Raw genomic sequence first — 22507 nt, forward strand, 5'->3', positions numbered from 1 at the left:
CAACCTCAGCTCAACACCACTGAAAGCATCCAACCGGGACACTGGAGATGAGAAATAGTCCCTTGTCTAACATCACGCCACAGCCCAATGAACATGGAGCAATAAAGATTGTGGTGCCTGCACCCTCACTAAAGCTGCTTCAGCTGAGCAGAGCTAGACAATCAAGGCTTCAAGGCAATAATTCACCATAAATCTCAGCTAATTTTTTTAGAGCAGGGTAGAAATGTTTTACAATCTACTGCCAGGGCCCTGGCCTTCCTCTTCGCTTACCCTCCATGAGCCAAGTGACTATCACCCTGCCCAGACATTTGCCCAAACTCGTATGGAGTTGAAAGGTGCAGCAGGAAGGGGAGACTGCATTGCTTTGGAAGTCAGATGAGACACATCCCCAAACACAAGGTTTGTGAAGGATAAAAAAACCCTCGGCTGGAGGACTGCAGCTCTTGTTATTCCTAACTCGTCTTTAGCCATCACTTGCTGCAAAGCATGGGAAAGTACTGAGTCAGCACAATCCCTCTCCCTCCTTTGCTGCTGTAACACTGAGACTCGGAGAGACTCCTTCCAACAGGCAGAGCTGCCGGCAGGCAGGGTATTTCTTCCCAATCCTCACCTGATGATCAAATCATAACCGTGAAAGATGAGTGCCGAGGGACCTTGTTAACTAGCGAGAGAGATTGTTTAGTCAGTGTCTGCAGAAGTGGGTTAAAAAACAATAACTCAGGGGAAGGTCCTTTCTCCAGCAGCCGGGGAAGAGGGAAAACATATTTCAGTTCTGTATATTCTCCTCGCCTGGGGAAGGCTCCATAGCTGAGATGTCAGGTTTGATCTCTTCCCAACATGTATTTTGCAAATAAGTCCTTTGTTCCTGTTTAAGTTTGGCAGCTAATATGCCAGAGCAGTGACAGTCTCCAGCAATGATTTAATGGATGAGAATGTAGGGTCCTCCTGTGTCACTTTTCAGATGCACTCAGAATGAAGGAGGCTGTGAAAAAAGATGCACTTGAGATGTGGTGACCCCACAGCAGGCACCTGGGGTTGCCCAAGTCATGGCTCTTCTCTCTTCAGGCTCCTCTACCAACAGATGTAAGCAGAAAACAGAGCAGGGATGGGGCTGTTGTGGGAGCACGTAGCTATTAAATAGCTAGGAGAAACCAACATCCCTTTAAATCTGAATCCTTGTTTTTAACAAATTTCAAAGGGAGAAGTGAGCCTTCAGAGTGCTGGTAGTATAGGACTGAGCCAGCACAGTGACACATGTTAGATGAGTGGATTTTGTACCCTATTTTGATAATCTCAAACACCCACAAGGATGGGAATAAATCTTCTGGAAAAGATGTAGTAGCTCCCTCACTGGTTTTGAAGAACAGATTATTAGGGATGGACTGGGTAAGGATTAGGGATGTGTTGAGTAGATCCTGCCTTAGGGATGGACTAGCCAATCCCAAGGTGATTCTGATTCTTGAGTCTTGATATATCAAATAAAAAAGGCTGGTCCCAGTGTTACAGTACATTTCAGACTGGTCTGGAGATAGACTTGTTCAGCCAGAATTTTGCACCCCCACTCAGTCTGGGGAACCATGGGAGCTGATTTTGGAGGGGGAAGAGAGAACATGGAAAGCAGACGTGCGGTTGTCATGACAGGAGTTTGCAGCAATGATGCACATTTTCAGCAGTTATCAGTGCTATTTGTATGTGCATCAGTTTACAGGAACATCACACAGTTTGGGGACAAGTGGGAAGAATAAGTCATTCTCTGTCTAGCAAGCCCTCCAACTCACACAGCCTGAAACACCCACAGTCCCTACCCAGGGTACCCCAGGCCCCATCTGGACTGTGCTTTTCAGGTAGAGAATTGTAAGCCATTTCCCAAATCCCCAGCTATCCTGAAACAAAACCGTAGGTGAGGATTAAAGATCTGCATATGGAAGAGCTACCAAAACCTTACAAGATGAACAAGAGCTTCATAAGTAATGAATAAGATTGTTTTTTTCTAAACTGTATCTATCCATGGCTCACAGAGCAGCCACACAACACAGCTGTGCTGAAAGGAGGACTATAAAGCTTATTCTACCCAGCACCAAAATGCAGCTGATTCTGTGGAACACGCCAGCTGCCAACTGCACAGCGGCGTGGGGAAAGCCATGCTCCAGCAACCATTGCCCCATAACTTTGATACACCAGACAGTCAGAATCTCCAGTTTGAAGATGCTTTTCCAGCACCTCTGTGCTAGGAGCCTGCTCAGGAGTAGGAAAAAAAAAAAACAAACAACAAAATAAAAAACCTACACCAAAAAACCTAAAAAATCCAGTGTCATCTAATGACCAGCAGAGCCAAGACTTCAGCACAGACCAGAGCAAAGAGGTTTCATCAAAGCATTTGATGGTAAGCATTCCCTAAAGCACTTTTTATTAAAATAAGTCAGTTGCTTTCTCACCGAAAGACAAATTTTCCATGGAAGCATCTGGGTTTTTCTATATTGTTGAGTGAAAGAGGGAAATGTTAGAACTCAGTGTTCTGTGTGGGACATTTCCACTAGACCTGTTTTGAGGGGGAGCAGGAAGACAAGAACTGGAAGTGTGTCACTGCCGGGGGAGTTAGAAGGAGATTTTTTTAGTGGGTTTAGAAAAACAAAAAGGAAGGGAATTTTAGATAAAACTTTTCAAGTGCATGAAAGTTTCTTCCCAGGTCTACTTAGGAACTGGTAGAAGGTTCAAAAGGCAATGAAAGATCTCCGTGTGAACCATCTGAGACTCTGGAAGGAAAAGAAGCATTTATATCCTTGCACTTGAATTCCTGGGGCCCTGGGAATGGCTCAGTAAAAAGCCCAGCTCATGGCACCCCCAAGGCAATGGGGCAGCAGACCCTTTCTCTGGTTGTCTTGTCCTCTGCAGCTTTAGAGGACACTTCCACTAGCCCTGGATGGGAGTAGGCATGTCTGAATAGATGGGTATTGCAAGGGAAAAAGAGAAAAAAAAAAAAAAGAAAAAAAAAAGGAAGGAAAGAATAAGGCACCAAGAAAGAAAGAGAGAGAGAAAGCAAAAAATTGCTTTTTCCTACTAACCTCCAGCTGAAAGTCTTAAGGATGTTGAAATCCTTTATTCAAGTGGGGAAACTGAGGCACAGAGAGGTTACATTTCTTGCATGGGACATCCATAAGCAGAGACTTGAAGCACCTTTCCGCTGTTGTGATTGCAGCGGGGCCAGGGAGAGGCACTGCAGGGGATGAAATCCAGGCAGTCCTCCTCAGGGGAATGGATGTCAGGTCCCATCAGCGGTGGCCTTGGAGCAGCTGCATTTGCAGAGCCCTGGCTTGAGAGCTCTATTCTGGGTTGCTGTGTCTCCCAGAGTGAGAGCAGCATCTGCTTGGAGGAGCACAGCCCAGCCAAGCAGAAAAAAAGGTCAGCTGCTTTCCCCCTGTTACCCTCCAGGTTGGAAGTGGGGAGAGCTCTCCCTGGCACCATGCAGCACCTCAGATCTTCCCTGGGCTCATCATCCCCCCTGATAATTATTCCACCAGGCCATATGAGGACACAAAGGCAAAGACCCCTTCGGGCCAGCACGTAGCAGAAGAAAGCAAAGGAGAGGACAAGCCGCACGCTCCCGTTCACCCTGTCTCCTGGAGAAAAAGAAATCCAACCAGCCAGTCCCTTCCCCATGACCTGAGCTCACCCTCCAGTCCAGGAAACCTTATGGGCTGTGACACAGGACCAGTCTTGCAGAAGGGGGGTTGTGGTTTCTCAGGATGCTGAGAACTGAAGGGAACACTGCATAGGTTCAATGTCATTTCAAGGGTCTGGGATTTTTTCCTGCTGTGTTGATTCAATGTGACTAACTCATTCCTTTTGCAACGCGGCTGCATTTAACCAAATGGCAACCTCTGTCCTAGGCTGAGATGGGGCATTTGGAAGGCCAGAGCTGTCTCTCTCGGTGAGACCCCACAACCACATTCACCTAAGCTGGTCATGGTAGACATTTCGTCCCTTCCTGTTGTCCCCAAGATTTACAGGGTGACCCCAAAGATGAACATACAGCCTTAGACCTGGCTTTCACCCTCTGGCCCAGCACCCCAGCCCATTTTTATCTCCCTGGCTCCATGCACCCACTGCAAACCACCCCACTCTGCCCACCATGGGCTGCCTCTGCAGCGCTGTCATATTCATCGCCTGGCCTTTCCTTGTGTCACCATGCTTTGGGGAGCTGCACTCATCCTCTGGAGCCCTTGCAATGACAGAAAATCAGGGCTCCATCTCTAAATGGCCTCCAAATCCCAGCTACTCCCAGGTCACCAGGAGGTGGAGACCTTCCAGAGGGTCACAGGCCAAGTGGCCAGCTGCCAAGTTCATCTCCTTGAACTCCAAGCAGGTTTGGGACCAGGTCACTCAGGCTCATGCAGAATATCTGCTGAGCCCCAGAAAAGCATCCCAGACAAACCCCCCATGCCATCCACCCCCCGCAGCCCCTGCTTCACAGCACTGATCAGCGCACAGGAGAAAAACCTCCCCTTTAATGTCCTAAGGTGGCCAAGAGCAGTATGCCAGGGTCAGATTTGAGGCCTGCAGGAAAGAAAACATCGCTTTACGCCCTGAGCAAAGGAAGAGCTTTGCTTTCAGCAGAGCATATGCCATCTGTTCCTGTCGCCCACAGATCCGGCCACGCTGCACAGCCACGTCACCACACTGCCAAGTACAAGGCATTAGCGGCAGGCTCCAGCAAGGCAATGCTTAACCGCCCCCCATCCTGAATAGGATGGTGCTGCCAAGGCAAAACCAGACAGTGGGGCACCCTGAAGACCATCACACCTGACTTGGTGTAATGCAGGGCTGGCAGCTCCAAGAAGGCACCTGATGCAGTTGCTTGAAACCTCCCTGGGGATTTTGCATCCAAGCAGGGTGATCTGCAAGATTCAGGCAGAAGGATGAGGGCACACACAATCTTGCAAACCAAAGGGAAGACAGCCAGGTTTGGCTCAATGCTTCTGGCCTTGGCCCATCCCATTGTCACCAGGAAATCCCTTGCACACCCATGGGAGGAGGCTTTCAGCAGCAAAAGAGCAGAGAAGCTCCTTTGGGACTGAAACCATTCTATCAGAGAGAGGAGAGACCTGGAGTAAAAGGGGCAGAAGAAAATCTGTTTCCTATGCTTCTTCCTCCAGCTGAAATCTGCTTTGTTCAGAGAGGGCTCCTGTATCCCTGTTTAATGATCCACTCTTCATTTACATTTAACTAGCTGAATAAAAGAGCCAATTAACAAGATCTACACTAAATGCAAACAAAAGGGATCGCTGGTGACTCACACGCAGCGGTAGAGCCAAGAGGTGGGGCTTTGCAGGCAGCTTAACCAGGTCTTGAGGCAGGCTGTGGCCAGAAGGCACCAGGCCATGTGTCCCCTTTTCTGAAAGCTAGGTCGTTACACCATGGTTCAGGCCACCTCATGGATCCAAATTAAAACTCATCCCTGTTTTTCTTTCCTGGAGTTGGCTTTCAGCTGGATCGGCGAGCAGAGTCACTTGCCACCCATTGCAATATCACTGGTGCTGACATCAGAGGGACAGCAAGACCATGGTCAAGGAGAGGAGGGGAGGCCAAAGCAACACTCTCAGGGCCAGTCCAGGATGAGTTTGGCTCACTTGGATCTCAGAAATGCACCAAAGGATACAGCTCCACGTGCATAGCTGCTGTGGAGACTTTAACTTACAACCCTGGCCATTCATCCCACATCACCCCATCACCCGTCCTGTGACAGCATGGCTGCCTGTGGGTCCACGCAGTGAATCAGCCTATTAGAGTGATTAAAACCATTTATTTTTTCTTTCTTTTCAAGCTGGGCCAGCTCTCCATCCAATTTTGCAGGTGGTTGCACATGCAGCTGTGCCAGCGCTGCTGAGGAAGGAAGGGGAGGCTTGAGTACACAGGAGGGGAGGCTCAAAAAGCAGTGGGAGGCACCACTTAAGACGCTCAAAACACCAGGCCACCTTCAGCCTTGGTCTCAGGGCAATCTCTCTGCCAAGGATGCAGGCCATATGGCATTAGGAGCGCATGCCCACACCATGCTCAGGTCCAGACTTCTGCAAAACACAAGCAGTGCATGGTTGTTTCTACTCCTCCCAGTGCAAAGTAGATGAAGGGGTAGAAGACCATGATGTCTCACAATCCAGACTTTCCACCTGCACAGCTGGATGAGAGAGGCAGGCTTATAACACAGGCTGGTGGATAGGGCTATGCGAGCTGGTCCCAGCCGTTCCTGCAGTGTACAGATCATGTGCAGTGAGGCTGAATGGGCTTCCAATGCTGGTCCAAACCAAGTGTGAAGAGACCCAGGTGTGTCAGCACAAGCTTCACCCTTCTATCAGGGTTGGATCTCATTAACCCCAGATGAAGAGACATCTCATCTGTTCTCCTGTGAGCCAGAGCTCATTGCCAAGCGCAGCTTCAAATTAAGATAGGCGTGTGAGGGGGTGGGCAAGGACCGCTTTTCATGGCATCCTTTTAATAAGAGGTCATGCTCAAAAGGAAGGGAGTAATCAGAGGGTGGGGAAGGCAACCTTCAGGCAGGGGCTAGGGATGATCATGAAGATGGGGCAGGCGAAAGGGTAATCTGAAGACTTGCTGAGGATGGTGCAACAGCAGATTTCAGCAACCATGAAATGGGAAACCTCCCAAAGGTTTAGACTTACTGAGAGCCTCTTTTTAAGTTTAATTCCTATGAGTGATTTCTTTGTTTCCTTTAATGCTGGGGCAAGAGACAGCTTCAGCAGGAGGAATACTCTGGGATGCACAGCCTTTATTAACATTCTCCCTGCAACGCTCTTGTGCTCTAGCCCTTAGAGATGGATCCTGCAGAAAAACCTCTCCTGGAAAGGGGATGGAGAGGAGCCAGCAAGGTCAGGTGGCTTTTATCAGGGCTAACCTTGGTACCCCATTTCAACCCAAAGACAATCACTTCAGGTGTAGCCAATGGCAAGGCTACACTCAAGCTGAGATATCACCCATAACCATTATTCGTCCTCCAAATGAACTATCCAGTCCCTTTGCTAAAGATCCTGACTCCTTCCCTCTGATGTCTATTTTGGGATAGGATTAGGCCTGCCCTCATACCCATCACCCACCTTGAGCAGCTCTTTGTTGACTAAGAAAGCTCAGGGTGACTTGTCAAGATGTGAATGACTCCACTGGGGACAGCTGCAGTTAGTCACTACAGCACACGGGACATCAAGAGCTGAGATCCTCTGCTGCTCACAGTCAGACAGACAACTTAAAACAGATCGAAGAGCCAGGGCTCATGGCTTAAAGAGATCATCAAACCATTTACTGAAGTGGATGTCCCAAATATAATAATGAGGGGTATGACCAAACAGCTTAGAGATCTGTGATGCAATGGCACATCCTAAACCATATATGCTGGTAAATGAATTCCTGTCATTACATGATGTGCCCAAATCTGGGCTTTCCTTCTTCTCACAGTGCTGTCAGTAAAGTTTTGCAAGTATTGAGCAAGAATTTTCACTTTGGACTCACTCTTCTTACTGGACTTCCCAGCTGCTTTGTTGCCTTTAGACTTTGTTAAACCACCTCCAGCTCTGCTGATGTACGACAGAGGAGCGTGGATCCTTTATCAGAAAATAACCTTGACTTGCTCACCCATAGCTCACACCAAGAGAAGCAGCAGATGCCCAGCCATTACCAGGCAGCATACAAGCAAGAACAGTCCAGCATTTTCACCTCCACAAATGGAGCGTCATAGAGGTGACAGCACCTTCAGAAGACAGAATGGAGACTTCTCTACCAGACAATCTATTATTAAGACCAGCCTACCTGTGTGCTTATTCATCCTGGTGTAAATCCAGAGCCCTTCAACTCAACTCAGCAGAGTGACCCCATCTTTGCACCTTGGCAGCTAATGGTGAACTCTGGCTCTTTCTTGATTTAGCATGAAAAAACTCAGTGCTAGGCAGATAGCAAATGAAGTAATCAATGTGATAGATAGAGACATCCTTAGGGCACAATATAGTTTATCACTGAAGCACTAAAAACCTACATTGGGCAACTGAAGATATTTTCTCTGCACCACCCGCCTGCCTCCTTTACTGTCGGACAATCCCTCTCTTGCTAGCTGCCAAGCAGCCTCAATGCAAGGGTGTCACCCTGTAAGAGACTATCCTTTTCCTAGAAGAGAAGTAACTCCACAACCAAACTTTAACCATAGTGACCACTGGAGTATTTATTAACTATAATGATTATTTATATCCAGTCTTACTAAGAGCTATCATCACAGCTTAGGTAGCGCTGGTGCTAGGCACTGTACATCTCTTTTCTAAGAAAGTGACAATTGCTCTCAAGATCTGAGTCAGAATAAAGAAAGAAAAGAATAGGATAAAAACAAGATTAAGTGCACCATGTGCACAAATGCCTTGACTTCTTCAAGGTCATGAGCAGATGCAGGAACACAGCATGGGCCTCCCTACGAGGTTCTGGTCCAGCATCCTTAGGGCCTCCCCCAGCACAAGACCACAGCTAAACTGAGTGCAGAGGCCCGTGTCACGCAGCACAGATGACACAGAATATAAAATTAGTTTTAGTGTGCTGCACCATAAGAAAACACCCACATAGAATGAAGTTTCATCTAACATTTTTCTTCTTTTTTTGGCAAAAATACATAACTGGCAATACCAGATGTTTCACAAATTCATGCATTCTATCAACTTGTTTGTCTTCAATAAAAGCAAAATCCATTGCAGAAATGTACAGCCAATATTTGGGTTTTTCAGCACAGAAATATTGGGGAAGGGGACTGGTCCAAACCTTCCCTCTATTTTATTTTGTCAAAAACATCATTCAAACTAAAAACAACGCATTCAGTTCCCAGGTTCAGCAAAAGATTGCATTCCGCCCCAAACACTAACAAACAGCCCTGAAATGTCCCTGATTGCTGCAGCTCTGCTTCCACCTCCACCCACGCATCCTCTGGATGCAAACCACTGCCCTCCTCTGCCCACTGAAGGGCCTGGTGCTCATTCAGAGGAACTAGTCCTTGCAAGAGGCCCATGGATTTACACCATGCTCCACATTTGTAGAGACACATTGCAAAGCGATACTCAGGGAGCACGTGGGTTATGGAGGGCCCACTGGCTAAATGACCCATGGCTGTAATTTCTGTGTATCTTTCAAATGTTTGTTGAGGAAATGTATTAGGCTTTTTACTTCTTAGTCCCCTTTCAAGAACAAACAAAAAAATGTGTTGTGCCTCAGGCAGTCTTATTATTATCTTACATAGAGTTCATGCAATAAAGTCCGTTAATTAAAACATGAATATTTAAAATGGCTTTCAAGAATGGCAGCCCTATCTCACCAGAGGGAAGAAGAAAGAAGAGGGGAAAAGAAGGGGAAAAAAAGTGGTAAAACACAAGAAAGGCAGGAGACAGTTCATTTTGCCAGAGGACCATTCAATTATTTAATTGCTGAATGAATGCATTTTCCCCCACAGACATTAGATGTTCATTTGCAGTGAGAGGGTCAGGGTGGAGAAAGGTATGGGGGGAAGGAGCGGGGGCGAAGGCGAATGGGTAGAGTTTTAATTAAAATGTGAGGTAGGAAAGGCTGTCCTTTTTGGCAGTGTTGCCTTTTGAAGTTGGGAGTTTCTCAATGCAATGGTCCTGCAAAAGCAGAACAGCCGCAATTCTCCACTGCACTGAGGCTGCTCTGACACCGCAAAAGGATCGGACAGTGAGATGAGGCTCAGCATCCCAACACCTGCCTTAGAGTGACTTTGCTCCTCAAAAGCCTATCAAAGGGTCTTGATGTAATGAGAAAGAGCCCCCAAGATGGAAAGACAGAGAGGGCAATGGGGCATATGGGAGTCAGAAGTACATGTCTGCATGTACAAACCAGCACACAACTGGAGACACATGAATGAGTCTGTGTGTGCTGCACAGGACTTGTGCATAGGTGTCCACACCTGAGCTGGGATGTGGGGAAGGCAGGAGTGGAAATGTTAAGCAGCAGCCAACAGTCTCCAAAGCCACAACCCTCCAGTAAAACTTCCCCCAAAACCAGTGCGCATGCTGCAGAGGATGATGCTGCAAGCTCTCCCATTGATAAGCCACACATTAGACAGTGGAGAAAGAGCTTTAAGGAAGAGCTGGTGGTCCCTAGGAGTGCCCTGGTTCAACCCATCACTCAAGCACATACTGGACTTTAAGCAGATCAGGAGCCTTTTATGGAGCAGGAGAAGACTGCCACATGCACTGCACTGCTTTGCTGTGGGAAAGCAGGGCAGAGGGGAGAATGTCCCAGCAGCAATGGGCTTGGGGACAGCTTTGGATAACTGCAGTCTCAAAGCAAGTCCTTGCTTTGTCCTCTCTGAGTGCCAAGCCATCAGGTTGCCCTTTCCCACCAAGCTATCAAGCCATGCTGGGGAATCCATCAGCTTGCTTTGGCTCTTGGGGGATTAACAGAAGTTGTACTTTTCACGGGCAGGATCCCACAAGTATAAACAAAACCAGCTTCTTACGAAATGCACCATGAGGCACTCACTTTCCAGATAGGCCTCGTGGTGCATTTTGGAAGAAACATGGAAAGGATGAAGCATGAGTCAGCCTCTTGTTCCTGCAGTGAGTTTACATGCTGTGGGTCTCGGTGGACATACAGCGTCTCTTGAGTGGGTAGTGGCATGCTGGGTCCATCTTTCTGTGTATCTGGTTATGGTGCTCCCCATGGGGGTCTCAGCTCCGGGTTATGTTCCTGTGTGTGTACTGGCACTCACATGGCTGTGGGGGGTTGCAAGGATGGGGATGTGCAGTAGATGTACATGTGCATACATTTGCAGACTCATTTGCATGAGTGTGTATCCACCTCAGAGCATGCACAACCGTCTGCTCAGTGCTGTATGTGTGTACACTTTTTTATTGTCAGCTTTGCACGTCCATGCAGGTACATTCATGCCCATTTGCCTTGTGTGGTTTTACACTGTTGTGTGCAGGCATATGTCCATATACACGCACACTTGGGCATCAGTGTATACACTCATGAGCCTGTTCCTGTATGTATATCCCTGTGTGAGTACATCCATGCGCCAAATCAAACTGGTGTATATGTGCATCTGACTCTCTGGACATACATGAATGGAGATGCGTGCTGGTGCAGCTGTGTGCCTATCCAAGCATCTCTGGACAGGACCTGCCTGCGCATGGACAGATGTGTGCGTTTCAGCTTTCTGTGGGGCAGGGTAGAGCAGGAGGTGGGGGGAGATTTTGCATTTCTGGTGACAAAGAGTGCAGCTCCATTTCTCACACCAGGTCAGTGGGACACAGCCAGGTGACAGCACGGACAGGGTCTCAGGTCTGGGCATGCTGCAGGCTCACAGTTGCACCCTTGAAGAGGGATAGAGGTTTGCTGGCTGTTGCCTCCTCCTCTCCCTCCTCTCCCGGTGCTGATGCATGCTCTCAGTCAGCAAGGGAAACCCAGCTACACCAGTCATGTTTTATAACTGCTGCTTCTGGCTCTCCCCCATCACCTTTTCATTTCTTTTCCTTTCCTACTGAAGTATTAAAAAACACTTCTTTGAGTGCACAGTGCCTGCCCTTCCCCAGCCATTTCTCACCGAGAGGAGCTCTTTTCTGAACCAGAGCGAAAAGGTGCAAGACAAATACTCCTCCACAAGCCTTTGAAGCCTCCAGCACTATGTATGGGATTTCTCCCAAGGCATCCTGCTCACTCTTCCCTACCCAGCCCTGCTCCAGAGAGCAAGACCCACTCCTGCCATGTGGCCCAGATGTTTCCCCAGGGCTGTTACCCATACGCCAGCTGCTTCTGGCATTGCACAGTGGGCAAGATGCTGCAGAGCAGCCCTGTGGTTATGGGAAAGGCTGTGCATGAAGGGCTTGTACTCAAAGAGCTTCGACTCAGAGAGATGCTCCCATCCCACAGCCACACACCATCAAATGTCCCATCACACCACCTGACATGAGGAGGAAAAGTAGTTGGTGACCCTGGACAAAAAGTTGTTTCCTTTTTCTGCCTGTCCCCCTTTAGATTGGCAGCATGTTCAGCTGGAAGTAAAAGCTAAGTGAAACATGGCTGCAATCATACTGGAGCAGGTAAGGGAGTGATCTCCGGATGCAGAAGTAAATAAGCATTTCAGGTATTCACTCATGTTTATAGCATGCAAAGAGTCAGGGACTACTCGCTCTCCTAAAAAAGACATTGGAGCACTGATGTGTGTCTCTGAGAACCCACTGCTGTTCTCTGGAGAGACTCAAGCCCTGTGGATTAACATTGCATTTGTAACCCAGCACATGTTGCAAACTCTGGCTCTCTCCTTGCTCTGCTCTTGGGGTACCACTCACTTGTCATATGTTCCTTTGCCTCCAGCACTCAGCCCAGGAGCCTTGTAAACCCCAGGACAACCCCAAAGCCGAGTCACACTAACCCATCAGTTGCAGTGGGACCATGTGGCAGCAGTCCCAGGACATCCACTGAAACACTGTCCCAGGTTTCCTTTTCAGGCAGCTCCCCAAAGAAAGATCACCACTTTTGTCTGCCTGACTTCTGTCCCTTCACCCACTGATGTTTGAGGCCAGTCTCACCCCAAAGGTGCTCAGCCCATGAAGGTTTCTGGTGAGCATGAGGTCAGCCTAAGTGATCCCACTCACCAAAAAAATAGCTAGTACAGCAGTTACCTGGTTTATTGGGCACACCATCCAGGCCAGCAAAGCTCCAGACGTGTTACCTCCTGTCCAGAAAAAGACTAGGGACCCAGGAGGGTGCTGGTAACAACACAAGCCCAGAGGCATTGGTGGAAGATGAGACTCATGAGGGATTTGTATATGAGCAGTAATGAGAAGAGCTGAGATGATTGTCACAGTAGGGGAATACAGGACTTCACATAGTAGGAAATCCGGCTTCATCCTTTCTACCATTCACAAAGCCCTATTTTTAAGAGTAGAAAGGACAGCATGCCACTTTGCCCTCCGTACTGTTAAATTTGGGGCCAACACATCAGGCTCAGGAGTAGAGAAGAAGATGTGTCGTTGTGTTTAAAGGCTTGGAAAAACCTTTTGGAAATTCTTCCTCTGCCTTGCAGCAAGTAAAAAGCACCAAATTATTCTAAGACAAAACCATCACCAAACTTGTCACTGGCTCCAATGACAATAGGCTCAAAACATGGCACTGCCAAGCTGCCCATGGGGCAGGGACACCTGGGTGGGTGGGAAGGAAGGGACTGCACAGAGTGGTATGTTGCATGCAAGAGCTGCTGAGCGAGAAAATCCATCCCTGCCCTGACAGCTGGTGGGATCCATTGTGGCTCTCTCCCGAGGTCTGTTGTTCTCCTTGACGGTTCCTCAGCTGCAGTGGGTCCGTGGGGGCAGGTGGCTGAGCTCCCCAAAGGGGCCTCCTGAGCTCCTCCGTGGCCCAAAAGCAGAGAAGCATGAAAAGCAATCTCTTTAAATACCTCTCTGTAGTTACCTGGGGACTGTCCTGGTCCCTGCATCTTTTCTTCTTCAGCGAGTACCCTCCCGGCAAGCCAGCTGTCTTTCTGAGCAGCTCCTCTGCTGCTCGCTGTCTGCCTTACTGTTATAAACATTACCGATCTCAAGTCACACCACCACCTGTTGATCTTCGCTGACCCCAATGCACAGCAGCTAGCTAAATTTCAGGCGGGTTAAAGAAGGTGCCCCCAGAATTTAAAATCTAGACATGACGGAGGAGATTTTGGGGATGTTAACAAGGCTGAGCATCTCATTTCTGTGAGGAAGGTGGTCAGCCAGGTTTAGATGCTGCATTGCTGGGTCACGATGAAAACATCACAAACACCCCCAGGCTGAATCACCCCGGCAGGGCAATGCTGACACTGGACCTGACTCTTCACAATTTGGTTGCAACATCCACAGACTGAGTACATGGCTACTCATCAAGCACAGCCTCATGGGGCTGTTCCCAAGTTAGAGTCACTCCAAACCCAGCAGAGCTCCCTGAAAAGTGTGCTGTCCAATGCTTAGCAAAAATTGTACAGCACAGCAGGGAGCTTTGTAATTCAGAACATTAAAATGAAAACAAAACAAAATAAACCTCAAAACCAACAAACTAAAGAAAGGAGGAGAAAGGGGTATGAGGAAGAGATGATTTGGTGGGCAGAAATTAATTGTCATCAGTCAGTTTTATTGATGTTCCTTTGACTGACCTCATGCAAACAGGACAGAAGACAAACGCTGAACAAGCCCAGCTGTAAATAGCAGCCCTGGCCCACCTGCATGGGTGCTTTGCTGCTGGGCATGGCCAGTGACATCTTTTCAAGCATATGTCCACAACTGGAATTCTGGTACAGATGTCTCCTTGGTCCAGCTGTGTAGAGATTACTAACCCACTGACTTTAGGGAGCTTAGTTCCAGTCCCAGGTTAACAGGCACCAAGAGCACAACTGGTACCATCCTCATGGACTGGAACTGTTCATGGGGACTGGACTGTCTCTCCTCTGGCAGTTTCCTATGCCAGGACTGTTTTGCTTCTCAGTACAGCACAGTATCCCTGTCTCTTAGCCTGGTTGCCCCACAGGGCCCTAACTTTAAAGCCAAGAAGCTCTGTGTACAACAGAGCTGCTTCCTTCCCCATATGAGCTCTAGGCTGGGCCTTCACAAAGGTCTCTGATGGCCAAGCTGAATCTGCACTGCAGTCTTTCCCATGGCACATGCCCTGTGATGCCTTTCTTCCACACCTCTACTTCTGACCACAGAACTAGTAGAAAGGGGATTCTGTTCATGATCTTGGACACACCAGCAAGTTTAGTTGAAAATGGCTAACAGAGTCAAGTTATGGGAAGGGGCACCAAAACTAGACCTTGATTTCATCCAGCAGGCACATGGGACGGCATATAGGCCTGAATATGAAGTGCACACAGATCATTAAATAACGCTTTTCATGTGGCTAGGTTTAATCTGAGCAAGCAGGAGCCACAGGGTACATGGTGAAGTCATCATACCCCGTGTCTTATCATAGAATCATAGAATCATAGAATCATCAAGGTTGGAAAAGACCTTTAAGATCATCAAGTCCAACCGTTAACCCGGCACTGCCAAGTCCATCACTAAACCATGTCCTCAAGCGCCACATCTCCCCAGCTTTTAAATACCTCCAGGGATGGAGACTCAACCACTTCCCTGGGCAGCCTGTTCCAATGCTTGACCACCCTCTCGGTGAAGAATTTTTTCCTAATGTCTAACCTAAACCTCCCCTGGCGCAGCTTGAGGCCGTTTCCTCTCGTTCTATCACTTGTTACTAGGGAGAAGAGGCCGACCCCCACCTCGCTACAACCTCCTTTCAGGTAGTTGTAGAGAGCAATAAGGTCTCCCCAGCCTCCTCTTCTCCAGACTAAACAACCCCAGCTCCCTCAGCCGCTCCTCATAAGACTTGTGCTCTAGACCCTACTGGAGGCTGTTATCACAGCCAGGGCTGTTATCACAGACAAAGCCAGGGACACCTGCACCAGCAATTTTGTTCCTGCCATAGGACACAGGGAGGGATCAGACTCCCTTCTATTTGATGGCAATTTCATGCCTGTGTTTTAGGATCCTACCAAACTTGCACGCACATATCCACTGCCGTATCATCTCCGCACACACAAACTGTTACAGAGCTCTCAGGAATCAACACCAGCCTCTCTCTGTGCCTGTCCTCCATTGCTGCTGGTGTTTGTGTGGATCAAAGCCCATGTATTGCAGAGAGAACACAGCTCAAGCTGCCCCAGAAACGATGGGACAAAGCAGCTGCCCTGCCAGGGCAGCTCAGTTTCTTCAGGAGCCTGGAGTTGCAGCTTTCACCCCTCCAGGTCTCTTCTCTTCCATGCTGCTTCTAAGCATTGAGAATATCCCAAGCCAGTAACTGTTTGTTTAATGGCATGGACCACTCAAGACCTATTGAGAGCATTCAGCTTAATGAGGTGTGTGGCAATTATTGCTCTATCAGAGCTAGAGCCAGGGAACAAAAAGAAATATATTTAAACTCAACAGATCTGCAATTCTGATGATGTGCTAAAGGACGTCCTTTCCTAGCCTGGTTGTCTCACTCCGCTGGAATGCTGAAATGTAGGATATCAGTATCAGATTGCTGTCTGCAAGGAGTGCAAGGAATGAGTGTACTACACAGAAAGTCAACAACTAGAGGTGACTTTGGCAGAGGGGACACACAGTTGCTGAATCCTCCCCAGGTTAAAGCATCACAGACCCACACTAAACAATTCCTGCTAAGAATCCAGAACCAATTTTCTAGCCTGTTTAGCCCAAGCTTGCTTCAATGCTGTCTTGGGGGATGACGAGCTCACAAGAGACAGAATCAGCACCCATAGATATTGCAAGATTTCAGTGATTATCAGAATGCGAAAAGGAAAATATGGGAGAAGAGATGAGTTGCAGAGGTGACAATGATACTCTGGAAGAGGGTGAAATCTACTGCTCTGCCCAGCATGGAAAGAGACTGCTGTGGCTTAGAGCACCCAAGTCCACTCTCTGAGTAATCATGGATAAGCCTCTGTTCCCAGCCTGTTAGGCAAAGATCAGAGCCCTTTTCTCCTCCTCCATCAGTTGTCTGCTAGATCTTCAAGGCAGCTGAGCTAAGCCCCATATCAGCTAAGTCCTGACTTCACCCAAAGTCTTTGGGATCTGCATCTGGATAGAGGAAACCAACACTGGAAAAGGGAAAACTCCCTTTCAAAGAAACCTGGGAGAAACCCCAGATCTATATCCACCATGAGAGACAGGATCCATCAGGTCAGAGAGCTCAGCGCCAAGGAAACCCATGGAGGTCAGGCACCTCAAAGGGGCATCAGACACCTGAAAAGCTCTGTGGATCCAGTTCCCCTTGGAAAGACAATGTTTTTAATTTTTCAGCCTGCTCTCATCACCTAAATACATCAGATATTCAGAGTGGGTGGTGAAAAGGGCCAGGAGTGTCTCTGTACACTCTCCCTTCTGAGACATTAACATCCTCATTCTCATATTCAGCAGTTACAGCTATAAAACTACACTGCAGATGTGATGATTTTGAATCTGGTGTCTGTGTTTCCCTGCATCGAAATTTCACCCTGTATTCCCATACAAAACATTTTGGGGCAGCTGCTATGAGTCCTGAATACGAGAGGATGTTAAACAACTGTAAATTAAAAAAAAAAAAAATAGAAAAAAGCATAACTGAAAAGCTGAGCCTTTCACCAGGCTGCCACTCATTAAATTAGCCGTAAAAGTCCCCTCATAGCAATAATGGGAGTAGTTGCCTGTGAAACTCCCTCAGCAACTGGATGTAAATTCCACCTTTAGTCTCCCTGCTACAACAATAGCACATTCAGATGGTAATTGCTGATGTTTCTGCATTGTGATCATGTCCACAAGCTGTTGGGTTCACAATGGAACTGATCGCTTTATTTTTCTCATTTTTCTCTCCCTGCACATATCCCAAATAGGACATCTCCATACAGACGCACGCACGAGTGAATTCAGTGCTGAAACAGCAGCACGGACACAGGAAATCTCTTCTCTGCCACTCTTATGCTCATACCTAATTCCCCCTGGGATCCAGTGATAGGACACGTGGGAATGCTTCAAAGCTGCACCGGGGAGGTTTAGACTGGCCATTAGGAAGCATTTCTTACTGAGAGGGTGGTCAAACACTGGAACAGGCTTCCTAGGGAGGTGGCCGATGCCCCAAGCCTGTCAGCGTTTAAGAGGGATTTGGACAATGCCCTTAACAACATGCTTTAAGTTTTAGTCAGCCCTGAATTGGTTGGGCAGTTGGACTAGATGATCATTGTAGGTCTCTTCCAACTGAAAATTCAATTCAATTCAATTCAATTCAATTCAATTCAATTCAATTCAATTCAATTCAATTCAATTCAATTCAATTCAATTCTATTCTATTCTATTCTATTCTATTCTATTCTATTCTATTCTAATTGCAAGGTCTTTAATGACCGCAGAGGAAAGCAGAGGCGCAGGCAGGGCTTGTACAGGTCAGAGAGATGTGAGTGTTTAAACTGAGTCAGGAACCCCCTTTTCAGCATCCAGGAAGGAGTTACCCGCACTTGCCTCATCCATAAAACACCCCACTGACTGCATGCAAGAGGGACAGCCCCATCAGGAGCTACCCATATGGGTCCGGTGGGGATTCACTACAGGAGACAAGGTGGTGAAGGTCCCCTGTTTGCCAGGTGCCAGGCTTTGTGCAACCTTCTCCTCCAGGAGCTGTGAAATGATACCAGCTCTTGCTCACAGCTGCTGAGGTTTGGACTTAAGCTGGGGAGATGTCAGGTAAAATCTCCAATGCTTTCAGCAGAGTAACACAGGAAAATTTCACATGTAAGCAGAAAACAGCCCTTCCTTGACCCATGTTTTGCTGGTGATCTGTTACTGTATCCTGGCTCTACTCTCAAGGATGTACAGACCAGACAGTAGGGGCAAACACAGATGCTGAAGCAAGGAGCTGGAAAGCAGTGCACCTTCCCCAAGCACATTCAGCAAGTCCATGCCAGGAGGAAGGAGAAGTAATGAAACTGCACTAATCCAAGTCCCTTTGCCATTTGATTGGCAAATCCAAAACTGAGGCAAATCCAAAGCCAAACAAATTTCTCTGCAAGCCCAGCTGTTGTTTGGGCCTGGGGGACTCTTGCCGGAGGAATAGAGCCTGTGTGGTAAGAAGGAGCTGAAGAGGTCAAGGAGAGGTTTAAGAGCCTGCCCCTGGGCAATTACTTACAGCTCTTTATTAATCCCTGAGCTTTCAGGGTCACTAAAGCTCACTACAAACATAGGAAATGACTTATCAAGTTATTTCTGCCCTGGGGGAGATTCAAGGGGAGGAGATTGCTGCAGCAGGGAGGATGGCAGTTGATTCCTTTGTCCCTACAGCTCTGGCCCCTTTTCCAAACCAGGGACTCCCTTCAGCAGTCACTCAGCCACAAGTCCAGGCACAAGCTCAGCCCTGCTGAGGAAACATCTTATTTTGGCCAGCAGAACTGGCCAAGCATGAAGCAAGGCTTCCCAACAACAACAGAGGTTTGGAGGATGTGTCCTGCAGTGAGAGATTTATGGAGTTCAAGCCTACTTAATGCAGCAGAGGTTAAGAAGTAACTTGTTCATGGGTCTATAAATGCCTCTCCAAACAGTAGAGAATGGACGCTAGATGACTTCTTAATCTAGCAGACAGAGGTAGAAAAACATTTTAGGGCTGGAAGGTGAAACAGCACTAACAAAACAGAAGTGAAGTGATGAGCATGTGTGAGAAAGGAGTTCTCACACATTCTCCTCATTTGTTCAGAGCAGTGGGGACAGCAAACCAATGGAAAAGTTTATCAGGAAAGACAGGAAAACCCCCAGCACCTCAGACTACGAATATCTTGATTCAGTTTTTTAAGAACTAAGAAGCTCCATTTAAAGCTCAGTTTCAAGTTCGTTGCTGAAATGAATTTGTGAAATTCTCTGGCCAAGACATGAAACCAGTCAGACTCATTCGTCATAAAAATCTCTCCAGCCCTGGAGCCATCTACTTTACCAGGGAGCAAATAATATATTTCAGGGGCACACATTTAACACTGTTTTACAATCAGCATCTTGAACCCCTCCAAGATGAAGATATGAAAAGCAGAAGGACCTTCTGGTTATCTCTTTGGGCCGCCAAAATGCAACAGCATTGCAATGGCCTTCCAGGAACAGATTACATGGAGACAAGACTAATTAGACATTCATTAAGTGACTAACTCAGCACAGCACTTAAGCACTCATTTAACCTTCTCTCATTACAATGTCACATCAGTGTCCCTTTTAAAGCTCCAGCTCTGATTACAGTGAAGCCAGCTCACATTTGGGAGGGTCACCAGGATTTTCAGACCTTGAAGTCCCAACGCCCCATGTTTCAGGAAGCTTTCCCTTCTGCAGCCCCCTGGTCTCCTACCCCAAATCAGTGTGGGACCCTATTCCAGGAATGTCAACTTACATTCCCAAAAGAGTATTCACCTCTAAACATCAGGAAATACAATCAGTCTCTGACTTCTTCCCATGCTGCCTGAGTCAGCCAAGGGAGATCTGATGCTAGCCAAAAATATTTCCCCTGTTGAATTGTCTTCTCCTAGAAAAAATCCCCTGTTAAAGCCTTCCCAGAGCAGCAGCTTGAGGTAGCTGCAGCAAGGAGGGGAGATGTGGGGCGTGAGCTGCTGCCGCCAGTACATTTCCAAGTATGTCTTGCTGATCACCAGGATAAGCTCCATGTGCAGCAAGACACCGAAATATCTCCTGCCGCCTCTGCAACCTGACAGATTCTTCCCACCCCCCCCACTGCCCGTTGTAACCTCTGCAATGTCTGCGTGGGACAGTGAGTGCAAAGAAGGTGTCTCACTAAACTTGGGAAGCAAATTTAGAGTGTCTCCTACCTCCAGACATTGAACAACAGATGCTGTGGACAAGGCAGGGTCACTTCGGTAGAGTCACTTTGTGAAGTCCCATTGTAAATGTTCACAAACGTCCCTGTGTACCTGAACTAAGTGCAAACTCATTGGCCATGAGTGAAATCAGGCTGTCAGTTAGGTTTCTTGAGTGTCCCAGTAGCTCTGGAGCAACAGGGTCAACACACTCACTTCTCCACCATGGCCAGGAGATCTGTGGCCTGAGTTGGCAGCAGAAGTTCATCTCCCAGCTCTGCTGTTTGGCCACCAAAGCCAAGGTCCAGGCCAACAGATCTATCCTTGGACTGCTCTTGAGTGACTTCAGAGAGCAGGGAGAGGACACCCTCTAATCCAGCACACACACACATATATGCATTCTCCATCCTTTGGTATACCAGTGTCCGGGGATGGGGAGTGAACTTTTTGAAAGGGATCTCACCCCAAAGACTCTGTGAGCCAAAGCATGGCTGCTTCCAAGGCAGCATCTCATTGCAGCCTCTGTAGATTTGCACCCACCCATTTGCTTTGGAAATATCCCAGGTATAGAAAAGGCACATCAGGAAAAGTCAGGCTCCACATTTTGGGGTTTTATCTGGGTGTTCTGCAATTCCTTGTGTGCCTTGAAAGTCATTGGCCTAGATTAGTACAACACACGCATGCACCCTTGTTCAAAGATGTCAGAACAGGCCCAGAAACAACAAATGACTCAGGAAACAGCACGGGGCTGGGGGGGGGGGGGGGCGCGGGGAAAAGCTTGTATGAAAAATAAAATGCTGCAAATACAATCAGGACAACAATGACAACAATAATCAGCATCAGCGCTCAGAAATCGGGAACCCTATCAAAATATTCCACCCACAAAATGTTGTTAAGGGATCGCTGGCTCTCTGTCCAAATCGGTTCTCGCCTCCATCTTCCTGCTCGAGCCTTTGCAAAAATCAAAACAGACAGAGTGACAGACAGAGCAGCACATGGAGAGGCTGGGCACCCTGCAAGCATCGTTTCTATGTAGATGGCATCCCACCAGTGAAGATGATAATTCTGTATCTTCAATATGGAGCAGATGTGAGCAGCCAGCAAAAAATTATCTACACTTTCTACAAATATTTGACACCCAAAAAGGATTTTGATTCAGCCACCTTTGAGCCTCTTTCATATTTATTTTCTGGGAACATTCAAGCACTCAAGCTGGACTAGGAGAGATCTTTACAAAAGCCAATATTAAGCTTGAATGCTTCAGGATTTGTTGAAAATCTTATTTCAAATTTCACCTTTGGTTGCAATGAAAAAGGTCACGCTGCTTGGGTTGAATGCATAAATCATCCAATCAGCAAATGCAAGGCATGACACATGACTTAACGAAGCTCGCATCACTCCGAGGAGGCAGCCAACACGGTACTCCTCGCAAGCTGTTCACACAAGAGAAAAGGGCACTGCAAAGAAATCCGAAATCTGGAGAGTGAATATTGCCGTGTGCTCATAGCCGGGGAGGGAGGCACAGCTGAAGAACTAATTTGCAGGATTTATGGCTCGGCTGTGTGCCTTCATGTATTGATTCACAGATCAGTGAGAAACAAAATCTCCCTCAAAATACACTGACGAAAGCACTAATACCTGATCATATACTAATCTCTCAGCTAACGCCAGACTGCGGTCTGCAAGAAAATCATGCTGCACAGCTTGGACCTGTGCCTGGTAACCTCCTTCCTACTGCAAACAAATTTAGTCTTCTTCCCCCCACCTTGAGAAATTCCCCCCTGATTGGGGGTGGCTCCAAAATCCAGGCAGGAGCCCCAAAGCCCAGACCAGATGGATACCAACTTTCTCCTGGTGGCAGAGGACATTTCAGTCCAGCACCTGAAGACGATGAGACCCTGGGGTGGAGGTCAGGCATGGGTCTGAACCTTGCCGAATTGGAGGCTCCCCTCCCTGCTGCCCAGATTCCCATTTAGCATCACACCTCCACTTTACATAACCTGTATGCTGGCAGGTGGGACAGGAGCTGAGAATAAACACATCAGAATGGATCTGACACAGGTGCTGAAATAAAGAATTCTCTTTCGGACCCCCCCCGATTCCCTTCTGCTTTGCATGGCA

The 22507-nt window shown here is 47.7% G+C and overlaps 1 protein-coding gene across 3 annotated transcripts in view; it reads right to left on the minus strand.

Annotated features, from left to right (window-relative positions):
- The window catches only part of ADGRB1 (adhesion G protein-coupled receptor B1), a 281739-nt gene that overhangs the window by 178061 nt on the left and 81171 nt on the right, over window positions 1-22507 (minus strand). The gene's annotated exons all lie outside the window — the stretch shown is intronic.

The sequence above is a fragment of the Nipponia nippon genome, unplaced genomic scaffold (assembly GCF_047370975.1).
Source record: "Nipponia nippon isolate SJK-2023a ecotype South Korea unplaced genomic scaffold, ASM4737097v1 scaffold_1, whole genome shotgun sequence".
Lineage (NCBI taxonomy): Eukaryota > Metazoa > Chordata > Aves > Pelecaniformes > Threskiornithidae > Nipponia > Nipponia nippon.